The sequence below is a fragment of the Canis lupus genome, chromosome X, assembly GCF_003254725.2.
Source record: "Canis lupus dingo isolate Sandy chromosome X, ASM325472v2, whole genome shotgun sequence".
In the NCBI taxonomy this organism is placed as follows: Eukaryota; Metazoa; Chordata; class Mammalia; order Carnivora; family Canidae; genus Canis; species Canis lupus.
The window spans coordinates 96,904,889-96,927,456 of NC_064281.1; the positions used below are offsets into that span (position 1 = coordinate 96,904,889).

Genomic DNA, 22,568 nt, shown 5'->3' on the forward strand with positions numbered 1-22,568 from the left:
ATGTGCACCAACTGTCAAGGGAGTATTAGGGCCACTCTTCCCTTTCAGGAACAATAGAGGGAGCGCAGAGATTTTGCTTCTTTGCCTCTCCTCCTCTCTGCCATGGGTGGATAGATCAGCTGAAGAGCCTCAAATCAGTAGCCTTTCCCTCTGGGTCACAGTGAGGATTTGGCTGCTTGCTTCCCCAATACAGAAACAGGAAAAAAATTAACAACCATAACAACAATTTAAGGTTAGAGCTGCATAAGAACAATTCAGCAATAAGAGAATCTACATGGGCTTATGTGGAAAGACAAGTGTTATTTTCTGCTTGAGTCTGTGACTGGTAGAGAATCACTCAACCCTATGATTGTATTATTTATACAGAACTCACTAGGGCACCATCTGGTGCTAAGCTAACCGCAAAAACAGGAAAATCAAACCCAAAGCCAATTGTCTTCATTGGAGTTTTCACTAATGACCTGTTCCTCGCCAATATTCCAACTGATCACATTCTAGTTTGAAACAGGAAAAAGACATTTAATGTTTTAAAGGGAAGTCTTAAATGGAATTTAGTTAGACATATCCTTGAAAAGATTCTGTGCCTATCTAGAACTTCTCAGTTGAGAGGGCACTGCCCCTATTTCAGGTCTTATTACATCTTATTAAGTTGTCAGATCAAGTTCATAATGTCCTGTCTCAGTATCCAGTCACCAAGAGATAAGGGTGAGAGGTGATCTTGCAAGATTATGTTCTGGAGATGGAAACTTAAACCAAAATAGTAAGGAAAATTCTGCTGAAATAAATTCTGCTGAAGTATAAGAAGCAAATTAACAAATGTCCATGATAAAAAGAATTGTTAATTTGAAATTATTTTTAAATCCCACATTTTGACTCTCAATAAATCATTCTCATTGAGGTAACAGACTTGACATTAAAAATGTATTTTCCTTTGCAATCAAAAACCTTACAACTATAATGCAAAAGGTAGGTGTTTATGTTCAATTTATGTACTCTTAATTTTAAAAATCCAATTATAAAGATTTCCTTTTTCAGTTTTTATTGGCTTTTTCTAGATTCTCCCAGCTCTAGTATTTTAATTTTGACATAGACACTATAAAATGGTACCCTGAGTTAATTTGGTTTCAATATTAGAAATTCATCATGAAAGCTGTGAACATTTCTAGTCCCATTTTGTTCTCATTTGGAGCTAACACTGCAGGTCTTAATGGTACCATGGGATATAATCAGGTAACTTGGTTCCCATGCTGGGTAGTGTTTGGAGTTCTCCTTGACCCAAAGTGTGATCTTTTTTCATTATAACCCTTTAAATGTTAACAGAAAGCAGCAGCTCATCAAATAGCCCCAAACCATGATATTAAGGGGGGTTTCTCTCTTAAACCTGACAGCACTGAAACATCTTTCCATAACTCAACCATCTTATTTCCAGAATTAGGGAGGTCTTGCTTGCTTAATGTAAAATTAAATTTTAACTACAGTCAGAAACTTGGTGACGATCCATATTTGAAAATACAAATAAATTGGAAGTTCATTCACAGCACCACAAAGTCTGTAGTGCCAAGAGAAGATAGACTATGGAGTCACCTGAGTTTAAATCTTGAACCTGCCACTTACCAGCTTTGTTCCTTGAGCAAGTTACTTAACGTCTTTAAGGTTCAGTGGCATCCTTTCATCTGTGAAAAGGCCTTAATACTTTTTCCCAGTGTTTTGTGGAAAGTAGATGGGACAACATTCAGAAAACTCTTGCCATGGTTCCTGGTACACTGTAGGAAGTCTACAAATCTGAGTTCAATTCCTCTTTCCCAGCTATTTCCAAAATTCTTCCTTAAGATGAACAACTCTGTGAAAGGCAAGTGATCCACAGGTAGCACAGCACTGATTACAAAAGCCTAGGAAAAGTGTGATCTATCTCTAACCCCATTCTTCCATTTAATATATTATCAAATGTCCTTCACAAAGTTTTGGACCTCTTCAGATCCATCTCTCGCTGTATAACTGGAGTCTACTCTTCATTAGTAAGAGCATCTTCTCCCATTTCAAAGGACCAACTCCCTCCATCCCCAACCATTTCTCCCAACTCACTAAAGGAAACAACCAATTTCCTCACATTAGAAAAAGTTTTACATTATTAAACCGAGTAATACTAGCAAACAGAATATTCATAAATGGATGACTTAATCTATAACTACCTCAAGGATCAAATAACTAGAAAAAAAAAAGAAAAGGAAAAGCCCTTCTAAAAGTTTTTCTTTTAGTTGTGGAAGACCCAAATGCAAAAATGTGAAGAATTAATAGTTGCTTTCTAGCAACAACTATAGACTAAACTTAACTAATTCAATTTCTCTGTCAGTAGCAATGATAAAGAAGCTATATTATTTATCTTCTATACCAAATCTATAAAAATAATCCTGTTGGCTCTATTTCCAAGATATTCACATTTGTTCATTTCTCTACATTTTATGTGAAGATTGATATTTTCCTGGGGGCATTTCCAATGGGCCTTAGTTTCATGATCTTTGACACAGAATAAAACCTACCTTGTAGGGCTTGTTTGATGACTGAATTAGATTGCACATGTGGCCACATCTGTGAGCATAGGACAAATAGATGAAGCTATTTTTGGCAATACAAAGGCAATTTGGGGCACATAGAATCTAAGAAAGGGGAACTAGAGAATTTTGTAGGCAGTGTTATCTGGTGGATTCTACTCTGATGGAATCCAAAACATTATTCACATTGCACTACAAAGACTGCCTTCCTAAGGATTCAAAGCCACCACACATAGTCGCTGTCCCTTGGACATGTGCAGAAATCACAAATCTCTAACTCACTTATTTCAAAATTTCCTCAGACAGGAAAATCTTCCAGTATCCTGACATCTCCTGAAGCACAGGCTGAAATTAGTGACACTGCAGGGTATCTCCCATGAATTCCTTTTGAGATGGATACCTTCCAGGGGATATTTCTCTGTCTGCCAATTAGACACATCCCCACCTCAACAGCTGTACCTTCATGCATCTGTCATTGGGCTACTGCTGCAAAAAACTGCACGTATCTACTCCAGGAAGATTCATGTTGCCTTTCATTTCAGGGGGAGTTCTTTTTCTGGCCTGATCCCCCAATTCTAGAGATTTACAGGTAGACCCCTTGACAGTTTTCCTCACCACTACAGCTCCAAGGCCTAGTATGCTACTATACTACCTGGCACAAGCAGGTATAAAATACATAATTGTTACATTTTGAATGATTTAATGGATACTTAGAGATATGAGAAATGGCAATTTGTAAAACTCTTTAGAATATGAACAAAAGAAACAATCTTCACTATGATGCAAAAGTACCACTGGGGGTAGGACGATCTCATTTATGAGCTGTGCTATAAAATGGGTAGTTGACATAGGGAGAAGGGGGAGGATCACAGAAATGCCAATTAGCTAAAATTCTACTTGCTATAATTCTGCAGCTACTTTAGACACAACGATACCCAGAAAACTAGCTTGGGCATCAGTGCAACTCCACGCTTTATAAATATGCTCTGCATCAGTCAATTCTCTATTTCTAAATGTTAGGTTGTAGGTTGGGTCATGGTCCTACATTTAGTTAATCTGAGGTTAAAGATTTGCATGGCTGGTTATACTAATTCAGAGTAATCAAGTATCGATTTTGTCTTTTAGCAACAGTGAAATAACAATTGTCGGCTTTATGTGGTGCCCTGTATCTTCTTGAATCCCGGAATAATCAGAGAATAGTTGATTTAAACAGCTGCATTGTGATGCATAGTTGAAATATTATTTCTAAATTTGAAAACAAATAAGAACTCAGTTCATCATTTACTACAATCAGGAAGGGTTTTTTTAGAATGTGAAAGCTCTAGTTGAAGGACTTCTCACTACCTCCGCTAAGTTCTAGCACATGTCACATCTGAGAATACTTCCAACTTTAAAAGAAGCAAATAGCCCAAGCCTTGGTAAGACAGGAGCAGGAGATAACCTCTCGCTGCTGCTGCTGCTGCTGCTGCTGCTGCTGCTCCCAGTGCATGGCTCTCTCTCTGGCTCCTAATTGACAGCGAAAAAAGCCGCTCCTTCGCGGTTTCTCAGGGGCCCATTCTTAACACCATTCCATGTTCCAGGACAATCCAATATAATGAATTCACACTATGTACAAGGCTCTCAGCTAAATTCTGGTTAGCAATTAGCTTGTAGAAATTAACCAGAGAGGTCTCCATTCTCAAGTAGCTGATTGTCCAAAAGACATCAGAACAGTTAAAACAAAACAAAACAAAACAAAACAACAGAAACAAAAACCCCTTACATAACACTAGGAAGCTTATGCTATTTTAGCATGGAAAATGTTTAAAAAATTCTCAAAGAAAGGAGCATTCCATCCTTGGTACTCTTCTTTTTTAACCTTTACACATTCCCTCTGAACAATTTTGTCCATTATTAAATCTCCTATTATTGCCATTATCCTGATGGTTCCAGACCTATTACGTTCAGTTCTGGCCTCTCAAGCTTTATTTATAACTGTCTAGTGACTACCTTCAGTCCACTGGAAAATCTTGAAGTTTATGAAAATTCATAATGCTCCCTGCCACTCCTCTCCCTCCTAAATTCCCCATCTCTGCTAATGGGTTTACCATATCCCCAAACCATATCTCCCAAGTTTGAAACCTTAGAGTCATTCTCCATGCCTCACTCTGCTTCATCCTTCAACACCAAAACCTGTCACCAAGCCACATTAACACTTTCTACCTAAGAGGATGCCTCAGAGTCTACACTCTCTGCTCTATATCCACCTCACCATCACTACCTCATTTGCTCCCGTTTATGGATTCTGTGGTCACACAGACCAAGGTTTGAGTCCTGGCTCAGCCATTTCCAATTGGTGACCTTGGGCACTTATTTAATCTCTGCCTCATTCTCCTTATCTATAAAATGGGGATAATAATATTTCTAATACCTCATATGGTTGATAGAAATCTTTGAAAAAGGAGATTAATACACAGGATTTCACAGTGTCTAGCACATAGTAGGTAGTCAATAAATTATAATTTGGTTACTGTTGTAATATCATATAGTCCACAAACTACATCCAGAGCCTCATTTCTCATTGTTTTCCACTTCTCTCACCCCAGTCCTATGCTGAAGCCTCATTAGACTTTGTGGGATTTCCTGAACACATCAAACTCTTTACATCTCTATCCTTTTGTGTCTTCTGTTCTCCATGTCTTTTTTTTAAAGATTTTATTTATTTATTCATGAGACACACACACACACACACACACACACACAAAGGCGGGGGCAGAGACATAGGCAGAGGGAGAAGCAGGCTCCGTGCAGGGGGCCCGACGCGGGACTCGATCCCAGGTCACCAGGATCACACCCTGGACCGAAGGCAGGCGCCAAACCACTGAGCCACCCAGGGATTCCCCTGTTCTCCATGTCTTAAATGCCCTCCCTGTCTTACCATTACTCAATGCTCTTGTTCACACTGAAATTTTATTTTTCTTTTCACATTGAAATTTTACATGCCTCAAGTTCACACTCAAATGTTACCGTATTAATGAGTGATTACGTACTTCAATTTGTCACTCTTCCCTCTATGTTTCTACAGAATCCACATACACACATGCATGCACACATATACATACACCTAAAAAGGCAGTATCACATATTATAATTTTAAAAATTGTTTGTTTTCATGTCCACTTCCTCTATTTGTGATAAATTCACTGAGGAGAAGGTCACAATAGTCTTCATTCCTAGGGTAATATCTGGCAGAGTTGTTAGTCTTTTAAAGAAACAGATCTAGCCAAAATAATCTGGGCCTACTTCATGGAAGGCCATTGCAGTGGGAGAGGGAAATGGAAAAAGAAATGTTGTTTTCTCTGATCTAGCCCTCTTCTGTCTAAAATGCTTTCAGCATCTCTATCACCCCACCATCAGGCTTCTCCACAATACCAGACCTCTCTATCCTCAAACAACAAGCCTTCCAACCTATTGGAGAAACAATAGCATCTACTAATTGAGTTTGAGTAAAACATTCACGTAGAGGTATAGGGAGGAAACAACCAGGGGCAGATTATAGAGGACTTTGAGTATTGAGCCAAAAAGTTAGAACTTTAGCCAGCAGATAACTTTAGCCAGATAAAAGTTAGAACTTTAGCCAGCAGATAACTCTGGTGCCACTGGAGACTGACAGGGCAGAGCAAGATCCAAAAGGTATTTTTAGGAGATTGCCGTGATGGTAGTATATAGGATAGTTTGGACTGGAAAGGGACAAGAAGTATAAAAGTTTACTAAAGAAAAAAGCTAATTGCTAGAGTGACCAAAGAGAAGAAGAAAAGGACCAATGTTTGTGGGAACATTCTACATGGCAGCCACTGTGGTCAAAAGCAATTTACATAGATTATCTCATTCAATCCTAGCAATAATAATATCTATAAAGTACTCTCATTAACTCTGAATTGAGGAAGCAATGATTTAGGGTTGATAAATAACTTACCAAAAGCAAAACAAAAGTCAATGGAAGAGCTGGGATTCAAACACAGGTCTGCTTAAAGTCTAGATTGCAGGGATGCCCAAGTGGCTCAGCAGTTGGGCGCCTGCCTTTGGCTCAGGTCGTGATCCTGGGATCCGGGATCAAGTCCCACATCAGGTTCCAAGCGAGTAGCCTGCTTCTCCCTCTGCCTAGGTCTCTGCCTCTCTCTCTCTCTCTCTCTCTCTCTCTCTCAGTCTGTGTCTCTCATGAATAAATAAATAAATCTTTAAAAAAAAGTCTTGATTGTATACGCTCAACTAATTTATGTACCCTGGAGGCATCTGAACACTGAAATGCGACAAAATGAAAAGGCAACCTGTGGAATGGGAGAAAATATTTGCAAAGCATGTATCTGATAAAGAGTTAATATCCAAAATATATGAGGAACTCACACAACTCAATAGCAAAAAACAAAAACAAAAACAAAACAAAACTGAATAAACAAAACAACCTAACTGAAAACTGGGAAAAGGACCTGAACATCTCCAAAGAGTACATAAAAATGGCCTACAAGTATATGAAAAGGTGCTCAACATGACTAGTGATCAGGAAAATGTAAGTCAAAACTATAATGAGATATCATCTCACACCTGTTAGGATGGCTATTATCAAAACAACAGATGATAACAAGTGTTGGCAAGAATGTGGAGAAAAGGGAGCCCTTGTGCACTGTTGGTGGGAATGTAAATCAGTACAGCCACGATGGAAAATAGTATGGAGGGTCTTCACAATATTAAAACAGAACTGCCTTATGATCCAGTAATCCCACTTCTGGTTATAAATCCAAAATAAAAAATCAGGATCACAAAGAGATATTTGCACTCCCATGCTCACTGCAGCATTATTAACATTATTTCAAGATATGGAAACAATCTAATTGTTGATAGATGAATGGATAAAGAAAATGAGTATATATGTATGACACACACATACACACACATAATGGAATATCATTCTGCCTTAAAAAAAAAGAAGAAATTCCTGATATTTGCAACAAGATGGATGAATCTGGAGGAACTTCTGCTCGGTAAAATAAGCCAGACAACTATAGATAAACACTGCACAATCTCACTTTTATATATGGAATCTCGAAGAGTCAAACTCATGGAAGCACAAAGTGGAATGGTAGTTGCCAGCAGCTGGGGTAAAGAGGAAATAGGTAATGTTGGTCAAAGGGTACAAAGTTTCAGTTATATATGATGAATAAATCTGGAGGTCTGACATACAGTAATGTGAATATAATTAAAAATGCTGTACTGTATACTTGAAATTTGTTTGGAGGGTAGATCTTAAGTGTTCTCAGCAAAATAAAATAAAATGGTAACTATGTGAGGTGATGGGTAAGATAAATAGCTAATGGCAATTATTTCACAGAGTATATATCAAAACATCAAGTTGTATACCTTAAATGTATACAATTTTTATTTGTCAACTATATCTTAACAAAGATGGGGGGAAAACAAACTATACACCCTCCTTCTAAGTGTAAAGAAGTCATAAACAGAAGAGTAGTGTATGATTCCACTAATATGAAATTCTAGAAAAGACAAATCTAATTTTTAGTGACAGAAAGCAAATCAGTGATTCTGTGGCACTGAGGACAGGGAGAACCAACTAGAAAAGGGCAAAAGAGGATCAGTCTTAAGTGGTGATGAAAACATCCTTAGTCTTGAGGAGTGGTGATGATTCTATGGATGGATATATATATATATATATTTGTCAAAGTTCATCAATGTATGCACTAAAGTTAGGGTACATGTTATTGTACGATAATTACACCTAAATAAACCTTATTTAAACAAAAACATGCTTTCTAGTTCCCTCAAAATTTGTTGCTCAAATTTTCCAATTTAAATTTAGGAGTTAATTAGAAGGAACACCAGGAGAATTCCTTTTAAGTGTAAAGTGATTATGTAAAAAATCATAATACTTTAATCATAAATATCATAAGTTTAGAAATATTGGGGTTTTCCTTTTTGCGAATCTCACAATTAATAATTCTTATTATTTGCTGCTTTTTCTCCCCCATGGTACTGGATCCAACACGTTCTATTCATATTTTCTTCTGCACTATCCAAAACAGAACATAAAGAGCATCTGACCCAAGACAGGTTTTCTCATCTAATTGTCCAATATACTTGTTAGGGGTACTTTGACTTTAAGGTAAGAAATGCAGAATGCTTTCCAAGTTTGTTAATTAATAGCATCCCTAGACAAATATCTTCTTTCTGCTGTGCCTGATTACTAAATCTCTCTGCTTCAAGGCAACAGATGGCTTAAGTTCTCCCAGAATTAAAAAGGAAATAATCTAGAATTCCTTGTGATTCAAGGGACTAAATTTAATCAGGTTATCCTATTTTATAAGCTACAAATATCCTAGAAAAAATGCAGATGATCAAAATGGAAATGAATGGTTGCTATCTTCTAATCATGTGAGTGGTGTATAATAGTCATTATAGTATGCCAGTTGATGACATTCTGCTACCATAAAATCAGCATGCACCATATCCAACCAACACCTCTGTCAGTCTTCCTTCATGAACTTTATCTCGTAACAGGACTCTTCCTCTCTAGACTTAGAAAATAATAGAAATCACAGGGTTCCTTGAGCAGTCTTCAATACTTCTGATTCAAAAATAAGACCAAGTAACAAAATCCTTTCCTAGAAATTTGATTTTAAGGTTCACTTGGTTCAGAGACCTTTTCGGATTAACCTGGACTATATCAGATCTGTGCACTAACAATATTTAAATATCTGTCTAAGCAATATTTAAGACTGTTCTTCTTTACAATCAGTTGTATGTCAGCATATCATAGGGTCCCCTCTAGACTGAAAACCATCTACTGGGAGGAATTGGAATGTCTGCATCCATTATATTATAAAAATACATTGCTCATAGATGTTCAACAAATGCATAATTATTGATGCTATTTTAACATATGCCTGTTATATAGGATATGCAATGGCCGACATGGCCTTATAAAATATATCACCAGCTTGTTCCACATTGATGTTTCCTATCATCAATCTCCTTACTCAAATCTTTGTCTATTACTATATAACTATAGTCAGGTAGGTTACTTGCAAAAAATAGAGCCTGTTTTTTTTATACAAATATCTCTTCAAATCTGTCACATCTTTCCTATAATGGCATGAGTAAATTGTATCTTTTGCAGATGTTCTGGTCTTTTTACTGCTTCCAAGACGTTATCTTTGGATAGGGATTCATTTTTAGTTTGAAAGCCCATTTTCAAATAGATATTCTTTATTATTTAGAAATATCTTAAAATCCTTTTGTTATACAGTTGTAGGATTTTTACTTGTCTCATAGCATAGAAGCAGGGAATCAAAATGAAAGATCAAGGAAGATAATGCCCAGCTTCTTATACCAACTGCATACATCATTCTCCACTCTATCCCCATCTACCAATGTACACACATACAGACATAAACTCTGTCCTGTAGCACAATTATCTACCACTTGGTGTTGTAGTAAAGAGAGGAGACAAGTATACCGGAAAGAAAAGAAGAATGTACTTGACAGTTTCAGAATGTAACAAGGTTTAAACAACAAAGTGCTTAAGTATTCAGATTGTTTTAGATCAAGCAGTATGTGAGGTAATCATCCTCATCCTATCTTTGAGCCTCACTCCATTTTTGCTCTATATGCCAGAAGAGTATGAGATGACAACAAGCTCAGAAAAGGGGTAAAGGATGAGATTGGGGTTAGGCACTACCTAGCATCCACATGATATAAAACGAGGAGCCCCATGCTTATCACATATGCTTTTCTCACAAAAGACTATCAGTCATAATTCATTTCATTTGCTGAATAGTCAAATTATCTGATCTCTTAAAGTTACAACAGTCATGCTTTTAATCTCTAGTGAAATGCAGATTTAGGAATGTAATTGTGGAATTTGTCTTGTTTTCCTGCAGAAATTCTTTTTCTGAAAATATTTTTTAAGTGGCTTTGTGATTTTGGTACATTTCTTGATTTTGCTAATCCCATAAGACACTGGGGACCAGCTATGAGAACAATTCCTTTAACAATTTCCACAATAGTGCTCATAAATTATGAGGTAGCACTCTTTCATAATAATGGTTTTGGGGATAAAATCACCTCTCCCTTGGAGATTAACTCAATTGTATGAATTTTTTTAAATAGTTACGGTTTTTATGACTATAAAAGCAATATATTTAATAAAAAAATAAATTCAAATATGAGTAAAGTAGGAAGAGAAGGAATCATGCAGTCTGGGTGGTAGAGACAGAACTAGGTTTGGGGATGTCTCATAAGATAATCTTCGGAAGACAAAAAAACTGATTTTATATTTGATAGGATTATTTGGAGGTGGTTATGTCAATATGCCTCTCAAAATGGTCATGTCAAACAAAGCTAGACCAAAATGCTCTGCTTTGAGAGAGAAATTAGTGAAACACAAAAGGAAGGATGTAAGGTAGGATGTGGCAACGGAGGCATGCTCTTAAGAGGTCTATATAATTTTGATCAATATTGGGGAAGCTATCAACGGTATCTGATAAGCAGCTGCATGGTAATTGAGATTTAATTCATTTTTAAAATAAATTTCTGCATCAGATTATAAGATGTTCCTAAATTATATTTCAAAATGCTGAATTATATGCTCAATACATTGATTCAATAACAATTTGATAGCTACCCATTGCCAGGCACTGTTCACTACCCTTTTCATATGTTAAATCATGTAATTATCATAGCATCCCAAAGAAGTAGTTAATATCCCATTCTGCAGACAAGAAAGCAATGGGCTCAGAGAAGGTACAGAATTATAAGGTCAAATGGACTGAGAGGGTTATCATAGGTACTGAACACTTGATTTGGTGAAGAAATAGAAACTTATTTTTCTGTACTTTCTGGAATAGTTATTATTTCTAATAAATGCTACAGTCATTTTAGGGTGAACCTATTCTTTCTGTAATTCTGCAAAAGAAAGTATCATTTAGATTAAAAGTGAAAAAATTAAAAGCCTTAAATATTCATAAATGATTAGTAGCAAAAATAACTGGAATGCATTTATACTGCAAGATTTCTACACAAGTAGAATCATATAATTGCTTGCCATAGTCACTGGGTTTTTTCTTCACAGATATATATATCAATATTAAATCACAATGAAATAATTGATTATATTATAACCTAAAGCCAAAAGTATATTATACCCCTGAATGTATTTAATGTAAGCCGTCTTTTTAAATAGTAATTTGCATCAGAATATCTTTAACAGTCCTCACACCAAGCAATAGATAGCTCAAATCTGAAGTAATATCATTTTTCAATTTCAGTAATTGGCTTATTTTATATATGAGGTTGTGGAAAATAGAAATTCTAGCTTTAAAAACCATAATTTTATGAATGTGGGTGCAAATAAGTTTATTTTTTCCATTAAATACTGTGTAGACTGTTCTGAGATGTAAATCATTATAATTTATAAAACACCATTAATCCAATAAACATAATTCTATAAATTCTGATATCACTCATGCATTTAATTTATTCTAGTGTCTTGGATAAAGCAATTTCAAAAACTAAACACATACTTTTACCTTGATGAACAGTATTACACAGATTTATTCCGATGTGTTTTGATTTAGCCATTATTATCAAACATATTCTCCACATTTATTTAAAAGCTGTATAATGTGGTAGTTAGAATCAGGCAGATGCACATTTGAATATTGGCTCTGCCACTAAGTAGCTAGCTGGTGTGTCAGTGGAGAAGCTACATAACGTCTCTGAGGTTGGGTTGCTTCCTCCATAAAAATAGGGTTAAAAATAACTACCGCACAATGTTGTTGTGAAGTTGCTGTTAAATAAGTTTACATATATGACAGTGTTTGGCCCAGAGCAGACACTCAGCGCATGTAAATATATTTCCTTTCTTAAAATATTACATGATGAATTTGGAATTGGGTAGTTCCAAGTATTCAGTTAAAAAGGCCTATCTATGTGCTTTAATTTAAATACCCCATATAAACAACCAATTCTCAATGTTGTTTAAAACCACAGTTCGTGTAAAAAAAAAAAAAAAAAAACTCTAGCTATTATTTGCCAGTTGTCACCAGGTACGAGAATTTAGTGAAATGCTTTTTGGATAGGACCAAAAAAAAAAAAAAAAAAGCCCACGGTTTTCTTAAAAACGAGTATGAGTGTGCTTGTAGTTAAAGGATGGTAACAATAAAAAATGAATGCTGGGTCATTAGGTTCATCTTCTGGCTTTTCCATTGTTTAAAAAGACAGATAAAATAATAATTACACAAATCACTTGGGTGCTATGATGAGAGAATGAGATTAGGAAGGAGCTTTATTACCAGTCTATAAATGTGTCATAAAAGTACAAAGTCATTTTATTGCTTTTTCTATTTCAAGCAGCTGTCATATTAGTCATATGTGTTTTCTGCCATCCATAAGCATGTATTTTCAGTATGCTCAACCAATTAACAAGCCAGGTAAGTAAAAGGCAGAATTTCTCAAGTCCAAATTCAAGGTTTTTAAGAGAGTAATGCAATTTTTTAAAGCCCATTAAAAAAAAAAGTTACTTGATTCATGTATGTGTCTCTAACTAGTGAATTGCAGACATCTTAGAGTGGAAATAACTTCTCAGCCTTTTTGACAGTTGGTGAATATTTCAATCTGTGGTCTACATACTAAACAGTGTCCTGGCATAAAAGTAATACTTGTTTTAAAGAATGAGATCAAAATAGTCCTTAATTTGTATTTCAAAAGGACACTTCAACCACTTCAGGGTAAATAACAGTATTACTGATGACCTGTACAATTAGAAACAAACTTCTGAATCATTCAATCATGTTATTGAAAAGGGTGGCCAAGATTTTGTTAAAAAAAAAATGTCAAACTGATTAGTAAAGTGTAATAAATGGTTGTTGAATTGCATTGACTCATATCTAGATAATTCTGGGTGAGACTGATACATATTCTACCTTAAATAAGTGTGTTCCTTTGATCCTGCCAAGAAATCAACAAATGGCCTCATCAGGTTTAGCTAATAACAGATTAGTGAGGAAATAACTTTAAACAAATATCCAATACAACTTCAGATCATTTTACACCTAACTCAAACAAGATTATTTTTAAAAATCACCATTTAAAATGTATTCTTAAAACTCTCTACAAATCCAGTTTCATGATTAAGATTAACTAACCCTTCAAACAAGAAACCTTGTAAAAATAATCTCCTCTTGCTACATCTAAGCCAATACTTGTCTTACCTGTCCTATGTTCGTATTTCAAGAAAACAAGAGAGTAGCACTTACAGACCTAAAATGACAATTTGAGGTGTACCTTTTGCAAGGCTTTAGATGCCAGAGTGCTTTAACACTGCCCAGCTGTTCTAGTTACTTCCATGTCTTAAATTTCCCCTTCACAGCGACCTTGATGTGCCCATCTAATGTACAGCTGCACTCTCTTGAGTAGGCAGGTTCCTCCCACAGCACAGTTAGTAACTTAGCGGTATAGAATCAATACATCAAGAGAATCGTTTGACTCACTTTGGAGGAAGGCAGTTCAACTTGACATCTGTAGTCACGATTCTTTACTTTCCAACCAACAGGAAACCTTAAAGCATATCAAAAGATCATTCAAATACTATGGCCACAGATAAATAAATCCCATCATAAGCACAGATGCCATCCCCACTGCATTGCTTTGTGCTCCATCTTAAACCAAAAAAAAAAAAATGTATTTTTTAAATGGTTCATACTGGCTGTTTCTAAACTTTTACTTCAATGCACACTAAGCCTTCAGAAATAATTATTCATAGCAAACTAATTTATGTGTAATGTGAGTCTAGGAGATTATCACACTTATCTTACCATTTATTTGAAAATACTTTATTCCAGGAAGACTCCTTCTGTGTCACATTTAATTGCCTTTGAAGCTCCTGCCATTTGAATCTGTCTTCTGGAACATGCATTTCATCATTATTTTTTAGCCTTGTTACATCAATCACCACAACTGCTATAGAAGATTTCTGGGCTGTGAAGTGATAATTTGTTCCAGTGGTATTAATGAGGCAAGCAGTGGTCTGGAGGGAGGTGACAGCCCATTGCTTTACAGACAGCATCAGATTAAGGTGCTGGACTATATACGAGGCTTTAAGCATACACTCTAGAGCTTTTGGAGCATTTTATAACTTCCTTTATCAAACTTAACATAGAAGAGATACCTCCAACACCTTATCTACAATGAGCTAGGCATATCTAATCACCAAGGGGTGAGGGGAGCATTAATAGCGTTGCCCAACTTACCTTGAGTTACAGGCACATAAAAGAAACTTTGTACTGCTCCAAATTTGAAGGCTCCCTGATGCCTTATAAGCTCTGAATTGGTCTATTTCCATTACCATGGTTGTAATGGCATGTCCCTAGCCACAGAGGAGTCTAATTCCCTGAAGTGCAGCCAATGAAAACTTGTATTTCTGGGAATTAAGTCCCAGAACTAGGAATGCCGGTTTGTTGTTATAATACCATGCCCATGAATACCGCCTCTAGGATGCAGTACATCTGGAAACAACAGATGGTACATGTGGAAATGGGGTGGATGGAGTATTTTAATACCCATACATCTCTAATTCAGTTCTACAAGTCTGATTTCAATGCTTTCTCAGATTATAGAGTGTTTCAGAATTGGTAAAATAGGCCTTATCCAAATTATTGTTACTATCAACAGCACAGGATGAAAGCCTAATGTAATATCATTGTATATGAACTCTCATTATATATATATAGGCAACATTCTTGACTTGGCTTCTAATAATGGAACAGGTCAGTCCAGTGTACTTCCCTATCCCTTTACCAATAACCACAGAACACAAATCTATCTTAAAATGAAACCATCCCAGAGTGCTCCTTTCCTTAATATAGGAAGGAAACATTTAAGCTTTTTCACACTCTGTCTAAACAGTTTATCTCCTTCCACCTTCAGAAGCTACCAGGACTATTACAGAAATTTCACTTAATATGGTAGGAGAACAGCTTTGCTAGAAAAATACTTCCTTCTTGTGCTTCAAGAAGGCTGAATTAAATTGTCTTTGAGAAATGTTGGCATTTTAGGAAACATACCATCTGAATGGTAGGAAAATAACTTGCAGAAGCTTAGAATTTCATATTCTGTACTTTGTTAGTGCAACTTATCTAGAATTAGGATAGTATTGTACTCTCTATCAAAAGAAAATGAACTCTCAACTACAATAGAATACTGGGGAAAAAAATAGATGTTTATTGAAAATTGCAAACCAACCAAAGCACCATTTAGTGTGGTATAGTGGAAAGGAAGCCAAATCCAGGTGGCTATAAGGTCAACCCAGACCCAAAAGACAACTGGCAGCTTACTGTAATTACTGTTTAGCACTACATTTGCTTAAATAAAAGGAAAGAGGAAATCTCTTATCCCGCCTCCCTGCCCCCTCACTTCAGGAACCCCCTAGCTCAATGGAAAGCATTATCCTAGACCTTGACCTTTCAAATTGTGCTCAATATGGACAAATGGATTCAAAATCTGAGGTGAAACTACAAAATATCTCTGGACAGTACAACCTCCTTTATAGTTATGTGGGGACAAAGATCCCATGTACTTTCACGTCACAATCATACCCTAAACACATTCAAAGTATCCCTGTAGTTTATGCTAATTGAGGAAAAGACCCTAAGGATGAATAAGCTAGTATTAACATGTACATATAAGATGAAATATAATCAGAGAATCCAACACCTCCACAAAAGACTTGTTATTCTTATTTGTTCTCTCTCCCTCCCTCCTTCCTTCATTCCCTTTCTTTTCTTTCTTGTTTCTTTCTTTCCTTTATAAACAAATTAAAACAAAGTGTTTGATATATTACTTATCCAAACATAAATGTTTTGCTAAAATATCTTTGAGGGATGGTTCAAAAGTGTCAAACATTTACCACAGTAATGAAATAATTCTCTTATCCTGAGTTCAGAAAGAACAGCACAGTGGCTAAAAGCAAACTCTGAAGCCAGAATGAGTTCAGCTCTAAATTACTAGCTGTATTACTTTGAACAAACTACTCACCCTTTTCATGGGTAAAATTGGGACATTGATGGTACCTATCTTGGTGCATTACTGTGAAGATTCATTGAGTGTGATAGAGATAGCTACAGCTCATCAATATCTGTATTTCCTTGCTTACCTCTTCCTCAATACATGAGAGGACTGCACTTCTTAGCTGTTAGGTTTAGCCATGTGATTAAATTCTTGCTAATGATTAATTGGTCATGTGCCACTTTTGGGCATGGGCCATAAAAACCTCCCTTATGCAATACTAACTCTCTTTAACCATCCACTGGCTAAATGAACAGACTCTTAGACTGAGAAGAGACCAGAGCCACAAGATGGAAAGAGCCTGGGTCTTAACTAATTATAAAGAAAAGAGTTCCTCTTACTGACCCTCATGGAATGGTGATGGGAATACCAAATATGTGATAAATCACCAAAATATTTGACTACTACAATGAGATTACTCATTTAAAGTACCTATCACAGTACTTGGCAAACCCAAAAAAAAGAGTTCAATAAAAGTCAGTTATTATACACTTTGCTGTCAGGGTTTGTTATGGACTAAATGTTTGTGACCCTCCTTCCTCAATTTTTATGTTGAAGCACTAACCCCTGGTGTGGCTATATTTGGAGATGAGGTTACTAAGGAAGTAATCAAGGTTCAATGAGGTCATAAAGGTGGGACCTGATCAGATAGGGCTGGTGTCCTTAAAAGAAGAGACACCAGAGAGGTAAGCTTCTCCACATTTACAGGATGAAGAGGTCAAGTGAGGACACAGTAACAAGGCAGTGCTCTGCAAGGCAGGAGGAGAGGTCTTACCAGAAACTGAATTGGCCAGAACCTTGATCCTGAACTTCTAGCCTCCAGGACTGTGAGAAAATAAGTTCTGTTGTGTATGTCACTCAGTCTTTGGTATTTTGTTATGGCAGCTTGAGCATATTCAAAGTCCTACATGAAGGTATTAGAAACAAAATACTTGGGATCCCTGGGTAGCGCAGCGGTTTGGCGCCTGCCTTTGGCCCAGGGCGCGATCCTGGAGACCCAGGATCGAATCCCACGTCGGGCTTCTGGTGCATGGAGCCTGCTTCTTCCTCTGCCTATGTCTCTGCCTCTCTCTCTCTCTCTCTCTGTGTGTGTGACTATCATAAATAAATAAATAAATAAAAGAAACAAAATACTTGAGACAGTCTGTATTATGGAAGAGAAACTTAAGTAAGGTCTATCTCTGCTGAATATTCAACAGGAGACCTGAGATATTTTTCAAAGGTTATCGCTATCATGTATACTAGCCCTTTGCCATTAGAAAAACATTTCTATAATTAAGACTGGACAAAACTAAAATTTCTCTTCATCCCTGCTGCCCACCTCACCTGGTTCAGCAATTTGAAAAGAAATGCCTACACACATGCAAAATACACTAGCTTCACATAAAAGCAACAGCTCACCACATGTTGTGGATCTTGAAATATTATGATGACACCAGCTACATTCCATGAATCCCCCTCAGTTTTCTTAGCTTCTTGGCTAATTACCTTATTGTTTGCTGTTTTGACCAGAGACCCAGTTTCTTAGGCCTCTGATGTTAGCTCCCCTCTGGACTTATATTATCCTTCCCCACCCAGCCTAAGAGAGGTTCTCCATCACATACATGGCATTTCAGACAATAGTGACTTGACTTCTCACTCCAGACTACCCTTCTGCCTCGTTGCTTAGAAGCTTCTTTTCCATCTCAGTCATCCAGCACCAAGGTTGACCCAGGCTCATCAGCGAGTCCCAGATTTCTTAGGCCATCAAACCACATAATAAAGTGCTTCACATTCACTTCTCTATTTCCATTTTTTCTTTGACTGTCTGAAATTTAGTTTCCAGGGCCACAATACTAAAACCACTGACCTCCCAAAAGACAAGTCTAATGGCTTTTTAGCTTTCACTTTTCTTTATCTTTCTCTAAAGATGCTGGTACTAATGACTACTTCTTTAGCAAAGCATGCCTGGTCGGCAAATACCTTCTTTGTTCCTAACAGTAACATATTCCTAGATGCAATTTTATTTCATTCTAAAGAATTGCAGTGAGAATATTGCACATTTTGTTAAAAAAAGCATTCTAAAGGCAAAATCATTTGACAAATGAAATTATTTACTAGCATCATAGAACTCCTTATAGTTGAATAGAACTTCATATTTCACAGAGAATTTCTGATATATCTCAATAATCCTATGAAAAGACAGGGCAAAAATTATTATATCAAGTTTATATATAAGGGATTCAAGCCTTGGAAATATTCAGTGCTTTGCCAAAATCACCTAGCTGGTAAGTAGCAAAGCCAAGAAAACTTAACCCGAGTCTTCAAATGCTCAGTCTAAGATTCTCTTTACCACATCACAAGTAAAACTTTAAAGGTATACTTGCAGAGGCAGTTTGAATATTTAAAAACTAATAACACCGAAATGCTACAAATTCAGTTATTATCATCATTTTATCTTTTCTTTCCCTAAGATATTACACAACTTCTCAAAACACAAATAAAAAATGAAATCAAAAAGTAAAATACCAGTAAATCGTAATGTTATCAATAACAAGGTTCATTATTTTGATTAATGATATCAAAATATCTGTTAGAACAGCTAACAGATTTGGCATAATTACTTAAAAATTAATTACCTTAGTTACCATCAAGTATTAAAATAGAGACTAGTCTCCTTAGGTGACAGTATTTTATGTTTTAATGATTATCGAAAAATAAAATTAGACATGTATACTATAAAATGTTTACTCCATATCTTAATTGAATTTATTTTTTCTAAAAAGATAATTTTTAAATTCAAGTTATTGTGACTTTACCTTAATTTGTTAATGGTCATTCATCCATTCATTCAATAAACATGCACAGAATGCCCATTATGTACCAATCACTGTTCTGGGTACTAAGAATGCAATAGTGGATAAAACAAGGTCCTTGCCCATAAAGCTTTCATTCTAGGAGGCAGTGGAGGGGGTGGGTGGGTAGAGGAGACACACAATAAATCAGCAAGGAAAATATGAAGTATGTCACAACACAACAGGTGCTGTGGAGAAAACAAAACAACATCCAGGGATTAGGGAATGCTAGTGGAGTTAAGGCCCTACTAATAAAATGGTATTTTGACAGAGATCTGTAGGAAGTAAGCTTTCAAGCAATAAAACACATAGGAATAAATTATTTTACTAATTTACTCCATTTTGTTTAATTTACTACTGGAATTTTTTTGAAATGGCATTATGTAAAAGAACAATAATCTTGTTTTACTATTACTAAATCCTAGACTACCATGCTGAACACAAAGGATTTCTTTCTTCACAGGTTCCGCTTTAATATCTCATGGGTTCACATTTTCATGCATTCTTTCTATAAAATGACAGCAGCCTTAGTGATGCACTGGTCTAAACTTGCTTTTATAGCAATCCCTCACATTTATATTAAGGAGCTCCTGCCACCTAGAGTATAAAGAGAACACTGTTTTGATTAAGGTATCAGCTGCCCCACTAGGTCAAAAGTCCAAATCCCAGAATGTGGGAAAGTTCTACCTAGAACTTAAAAGTCCCACCTAGTCAACAGGAGTTAAATCTTCATCAGCTAACGTCCAACAGTTTTGTGTGTTGAACTTCAATACTCATGAGAGTAACTCAAGCTTAGAACCAGGGATTTCTCAGGTGGAAGGCATCTGGCGGGTTCTCCCTTAGAAAATGGGGTAGAAAAAAAATAAATAAGTAAATAAAAAAGAAAATGGGGTAGAACCTGAGAATGAATTAGTACAAATGGTGATCAATCACTAGAGGAACAGTAAAAAAGATCCTATTTATTCTCACTTTTATAATAAAACAAAGGCCAAACCAGCAATCACACAGAAGATGAATTCATCAGGCTAACTGAACTTCATCTGGCTTAGAAGTTAGCTTTCCTGTACATCTAGACATGGCAGAGTCATTCTTCTTCCAAGGGCTGCACGTAGTTGGTTACCTTTGTTGAGTGCTGCTGCAATGAACACCCATATGAAGCAACATCAAAGTTCATGCAGTGACTTATAATTGAGTTAAAGCATTCCATAATAGTTTAATACAGTTATTGCACAATTTAAGTAATTTTTGGCACATGATAATCCATGGCTTTGGAAATTCAAGATAATTAATTGATTAATTAATAACCATTCCTTATATCCCACAGGTCATGGAACTGCCTCAATTCCATCATTAAAGTCACATAAACATGTTGTGTTGCCTGTTATTTTTCATTGGGTGTACATGGCCTTAGAACTAGTTTTTAAGCTCCTTACAATTAGAGTGAGGACCAGATCTAATGAAGGCCTGTCAATCAATCCCATTGACTGATCACATGAGGTTTGTTTGTTTGTTTGTTTTTGTCTACAATGCAGTAACCTTAGGGGGTCAGAAAGGAAGAGTTGTTCTATTGTAGGCCACACTGTGTGGGGGGCATCTGAGACAACTGCTAGTTAGTGACCTTCTAGTGACCACATCTCTTATTATGGAATTCCTTTTATCCTGCTTTTTAAATTTTGTCTTTTTTTCCGTTCACTGCCTTATCTTTTCATCTTCTACTTAGACATATTGACTTTCCCTGGCCCTTCTTACCACTGCTCTTACTAGCACTTGGAGGCACTGTAATGTTTCAGAAACAGCATGAGCTTTGGGCCTACATGTCTGGGTGGTGGTAGTGGTAAATGATGGTGAGGAGGAGGAGGAGTATAAATAGCTATCCTTTTTGAGCACTTACTAGGAATACAGGACAGTGCTAAACAATTTATACACATTTTTCCATTAAATATGCACAAAACTCTTTTGATTATAGGTACTATTATTATCATTCTTTCATAGATGGTGAAACCAAAGCACAAAAAGTTTGTTGGTCCCAAGTCCTTACTGCTACAAATTAGCAGAAGCCAAAATTCAAACTCAGCTTCCTCTGACTCCAGAGTCCTAATTCTTAACCACGATACTTAAGCGAGTTATTTTACCTCTCTGAAGTTCAGTTTATTCAACTGTAAAACAAAGATGATAATATACCCTACTGATAATGGCATTATGAAGATCAAATGCACAGAGGGTGCATTTCTCTCCCATTTCTCCCTCTCTTTTTCTTAGGAACCCAGGCGACTATTTAATTCTTCAGAACATATTGTCAAAAACTCAGGTAGAGCCCTGACTTTCTTGAACTGATTGCCCCAGAGCTCTTTGAAACCGTCTCTCCCACCATCTCACTCCTGCCCTTGGGGTTCCAAGTGATACTAATCGGCTCACTGCTCCAGACATCAAGATGGTCCTTAACACATGCACTGTAGCATAATGCCATCAAGAGTAATTAGCAGCTTGTTAAGCATCCCTTAAAGTCCTTGCCTCCTCCCCTCTCCCTCATCCAAGGGCTTATGCTTACCTTGATTCCAGAAAGGGCACTACTACCTGTTTATCAAATCACAGTGACACTATGCAAAAATAGTATCATTGTTCAAGCTGAAACCAGTGTAGTAGCCAATGTGTATCAAACTAAATGATGACTAGAGGTCAAGGTAAAATCCTGCAGCTAAAGGGGTGGCTACTTTTCCTCAAGAAAAATTAAAAATAAAAATAAATTGAAATTAAAAAAAAAAAGACAGGAACTAATTTGGTACTTGCCACTGAACAGATTGACAAATCACCTGGAATTGACCACAATCTACAATCCCTTTCTGGGAAGTCTACTGCCTGTAGGACCTAAGAGAGAGAAGGGGGAAAAAATTCTACTCAGATGTCAATTGGTTTCCTCAGTTCTAAATGTTAAAAGCTGCTTTGATGAGAGTCAGCCTATATTGTGTATTTCACTGGCAAGAAAGAATCAAGAAGTCCAGATACGCTGCAACCCGGAGACACTAGATATCATTTGACCTTCAAATGAATGTTTATTCATATTAATGTAGTCTCA

At 36.4% G+C, this 22,568-nt stretch overlaps 1 protein-coding gene across 3 annotated transcripts in view; it reads right to left on the reverse strand.

Moving 5' to 3' along the window:
- TENM1 (teneurin transmembrane protein 1) overlaps positions 1 to 22,568 on the reverse strand; it is a 794,660-nt gene that overhangs the window by 705,878 nt on the left and 66,214 nt on the right. For 2 of the 3 annotated variants that reach the window (XM_049107241.1, XM_049107240.1), the window contains one exon: positions 14,090 to 14,156. The exons of the other annotated variant lie outside the window; for it this stretch is intronic. The gene's annotated coding sequence lies outside the window, so the exon portion shown is untranslated. The remainder of the gene's footprint in view (positions 1 to 14,089; positions 14,157 to 22,568) is intronic. 3 annotated transcript variants of the gene reach the window in all.